Source organism: Lathyrus oleraceus, chromosome 2 (assembly GCF_024323335.1).
Source record: "Lathyrus oleraceus cultivar Zhongwan6 chromosome 2, CAAS_Psat_ZW6_1.0, whole genome shotgun sequence".
Taxonomy (NCBI): domain Eukaryota; kingdom Viridiplantae; phylum Streptophyta; class Magnoliopsida; order Fabales; family Fabaceae; genus Lathyrus; species Lathyrus oleraceus.
Genome location: NC_066580.1, coordinates 240,517,889 through 240,522,697, shown reverse-complemented (window position 1 = coordinate 240,522,697; position 4,809 = coordinate 240,517,889).

Genomic DNA, 4,809 nt, shown 5'->3' with positions numbered 1-4,809 from the left:
TGGCTGGCACAATAGGAGGGTCACGAGGAGTTATCGACTTCCTATCGATTAAGGAAGGATAAAACTCAACATATGTCATCGGAATTGGGTTAAAAGTCACCCTCTTCCTCTCGTAGTTGCTGGTGTTGGTGTTGTTATTATTGTGAGGCTGGTAAGCCTGTTGTTGTTGACGATGTTGTTGTTGTGGTTGTTGAACTTCTCTGAAAGCAGGTGCTATATGAGCCACCTGGTGTTGGTTGACAGTCGGACGAACTTCTCTCCTCTTCACAGATGGTCTTCTTTTAACATGGGAAGACACATCATGGGTCTCTCCCTCCTTTTTCCTAGCAAATCCTCCATATTTCTTTGCTGAGGAACCATCATCACGAGATAAACGTCCTTCACGGACCCCTTCTTCTAGCCTCATCCCCATATTCACCATTTCGGTGAAGTCCGAGGGAGCACTAGCAATCATTCGCTCGTAATAGAAAGAGCTCAAAGTATTTAAGAAGATCTTTGTCATCTCCTTCTCCTCCAGGGGTGGCACTATCTGAGCTGCCAGTTCTCGCCATCTTTGGGCATATTCCTTGAAGGTCTCCTTATCTTTCTGGGACATAGCCCTCAATTGGTCCCTGTCTGGAGCCATATCCATATTATATTTATATTCCTTCACAAAGGCCTCGCCTAGACCGTTGAAAGTGCGGATGCTTGAACCCTCCAGCCCCATATACCACCGGAGTGCAGCACCTGTCAGGCTATCCTGAAAGTAGTGAATTAACAGTTGGTCGTTGTCAGTTTGTGTAGACATCTTGCGAGCATACATCACAAGATGGCTGAGTGGACATGTAGTTCCCTTATACTTCTCAAAGTCTGGAACTTTGAATTTAACAGGGATTTTAATGTTGGGCACCAGGCACAACTCAGGAGCACTTTTCCCAAAGAGGTCCTTACCCCTCAAAGTCTTCAGTTCCTTGCGCAGCTCAAGGAATTGATCTTTCATTTCATCTATTTTCTCATACACGTTCGGGCCCTCAGATGGCTCGGAATGATAAATGGTGTCTTCTATGCGGGGAAGAGTGTGCACAACAGGAGGTGGCACGGACAGGACCGGGCTAGATGCTGGCATAGAAGCGAGAGTAGGAGCAAAACCCTCTGACATTAAGTTGGATGACATTCCCCAAGGGAATCCAGCTGGCATAGTAGGAGCGAAGTGGGGTGTAGCAGCAGGCACCGTTGAAGTAGCCACCTCAGAAATGATCGTCCTCGCGGGAGGAGTTGCAGGAGTTAGTGAAGCTTGACTTTTCGCATCCATAACTAACTCCATCATGGCAGTCAGTCTAGCGATCTCTTCCTTCAAGTCCCTATTCTCTTGCTCGAGATGCTCCATTATCTTTGGATGATTTGCTCTGGTGTTATACCGGTGCGTCAGCTTGTCTTCAAAATAAATGAAGAGCAAAGAGTTAGACCACTGATCGAGAGCTCGGAACAAAACCTTCTTATGCATATGATGCATGCAATGCTTGAGCACATGATTTTTTTTTAATCAGAGGAACTTTTTAGAGATCTATTTGCAAATATTTGAAAATATTGAACTTTTAAGACATATATGGAATACTCATAGAAATAATATTTTGAAATTTTTTACACCAAAGAAGTAGTACGGTTTTGGTAACCAAATACAATACAAGAGAAAAGGAGAATAAACATCCTATGGAGCCCTAGAAGTAGTCATCCAAAGCCTTCGAGATCGAAAGATAAGTTGCACGAAGCCTCTTCACCTCTCTCTTATAAGCTGCTTCCATATCGGCCTTCTCCTTTGCGAGCTGATCATACTTCCTCTTCCAAAACCTAGATGAGTGAGGAAGAAGGGAAGCAACCACATCATCAGGCTCATCAATAACCTGATGCTCTAGAAACTCTATCACTGCATCCTTATCTTTGAGCTGTTGAAGAAGTTCCTCACGCTCACGAACCCATGCACGCGAACGATCTTCGTCTCTCAACTCCTCTACTCCTTGATTAGGGAGGGTTGAAGGACCAACCATAACCATAGGGGTAGGTCTCGGATATTCGTACGGCATACGGTACTCAAGAGCTCTCCTCCTCGCCCAAGTAGTATAAGGTTCCAAAGCAACACAATTCTTTGGACCAAGCTCATTCCTCCCTCTCTTATGAACTTTCTGCTAGGCGCGGACCATCCTATCCTTCAAGTTTTGAGGATCTTTACCCACTTGAAAGAACAAGCCTTCCAACAAAATATTGTTAGGTTTATCCTTTAAGGGGAACCCAAGATGACGGCGAGCCAAAGCAGGGTTGTAGTTAATTCCATCACATGTACCAAGAAGATGTATATTGGAGAACTCACCACAAGAGTAAATAATTTGAACGCAATCATAAACATTATTATAACAAGAGATATCATCATTAGTGAGAGACATAAGTCTCGTGGACCACCGTAGACATCCCTTGTTCTCCTTGAAGGCAAGCGTCTGAGGCAAGTGCGAAATAAACCACTTGTACAATAGAGGTAGACAACATACAATGGAACCACCACCCTTTGCATTCCTCATATGCAAAGAGAAATAAGTATCACCCAACAGAGTCGGAACGGGATTAAGAGAAGAGAAAATCTTAATAGCGTTCACATCCACAAAGTTATCGATGTTGGGAAATAACACTAGCCCATAGATGAGGAGTACAAATATGGCTTCAAAAGCTTCCTTATTCAAGGCCTTCCCAAGCAAGGTAGCTTTGGCAATTAGAAGATCAGATGGGAGGCCTTGAATTCCACCTTTGGTAGTCATACGGGAAACAACGTCAGATACATCCAAATGAAGCATGTCAGCAATCTCTTGAGAAGACGAAATCTTCTCCAAGCCACTGAACAACAACTGGTCTAGAATAGGTATACCCACATGATAGGCATACTCCTCGAGTGTAGGAAAGAGCTGGAAATCCGGAAAAGTGAAACACCGATACAGAGGATCGTAGAACTGCACAAACACACTCATCAAACTTTCATCCACCTTAGTAGAAAGAATAGACAGAAGCTTCCCAGGGCGAGCTTTGAACTCCAAAGGCTCTAATACATAAGATGTCAAGCTCCTCAACTCTTTCAAGTCGGGTTGTCTGACACTGTACTTCTTCGTATTCCTTCTTTGTTTATCCATGTCTAAAAATTTGCAAATAGACCTCTTAAGTTCCTTGAAAAATCTTTATTGTTGATGACATGAATGCGAATGAATGCATGAATTCATGAATGCAACAATCACACTCAAGGATCAAGCAAGACGCACCACACAAAGGTCACGGGATGGCTCAAGTCATCCTCAATATCAATCATCCATTTTGGTGGATTATGATTTACACCTTATCAACACCCAAGTTCCGTTAATATTGAAGATATACGAGAACGGATCAACTGCGAATCAAGGGATTGTTGTAAGTCACGAGCATGGAGTCTTGGTTAAAAACCACCTAACAGGAGTGTACTATGGTTAAACCTGACAATCATGTTCTAAAAAGGTTCCCATAGTCATCATCCCATCTTTCGGATATTATCGGATAAAACGACTACTCGTATTCCAAAAATATTCTCAAGAGAGACTCTTATGAGTGTAGTATCGCGTAACAATCACCTTAAGTCTTACACTTGAACGACCTTCGCACAACGTCCTAAAATAGGCCAAGATGGGCTAGGTATCTAAGGTCCTTGGCTTCTAAGGTTTATATTGGAAAGAGTAATGCCTAATCACGACTACTCGTGTGACATTATTGATCCTAACAAGACCTCCACCAAGTGAATGGACTTGCAAGTTAACTTGTTGAGGAATAACTCCACACGGGTCAACAAGACTATGCCATTCTCCTATCATAAGTGCACTCGAGTTCGGGTATAGAACTTATCTCACAAGAAACCACCAAGCATACAAGTAATTAATATATCAAGCAATTCATACATTACAAACAATAAAGTCATCCCAAATTTGCACAAAAAATATGCCACAAAAAAATATAAACATACAACACATACAAGCAAAAAGTAGGCTAAACCCACTAGAGAGATAGCCCCCAGCAGAGTCGCCACTTTTCTATAGCGGGGTTTTCGTTACCTTTAAGGTTATTGACTAAAACTAAAAGTCAACTTACAATTCGAGTCTCCACCGCACTTTTATTTGTCCAAAGGAAAGGCTAAAAAGCGAACAAAAGCCAAGGTAAGAAGTTTTTCAAATCAAAAACTAATAAAAATGTCAGATATCTGGGTAAGGGGGTTGGTTATGAAATGGGAAGGTTTTACGCACCCAAAACATCCTTAGTACTCTAAGGGAACCCTTTTTTAGAATATGTGTTGTAGGTTGGTATTTGTGAAAAGCTTTGTGCAAAAGATTGGAGGGATGAGAAGATAATAGATTATATTTAAATATTTTGTTGTTTGAATGGATGAACCCATTGCCTACGTACCATCACAAAGGAGGATTAAAACCTCGTAGTTCGGGGTAAAAAATTTCAAAGATTGGTGAATTGATTTAATCAAAAGCCTTGAGGTCTTTTGTTATCAAAGGGAGAAAACTCAACCTAAACCAACAATCCTCCATGTGAGGAAGGCTTCAAAATACTAGTGAGGGGTTAACCCTATAATAAGTATGGAAGACTTATAATCCAATCACTAAGGATGAGGTGAGATTTACATCAACCACTACGATAACTCAAACCGATGACTAATGTTTATGAAAAGGTTTTAACAAAGGTGGCCATTGGAACCACAAAAACAACTTGAAGTGAGTTATATTTACAAGTTAAATTTATTTACAAAATGAAGTCAAAGTTGAG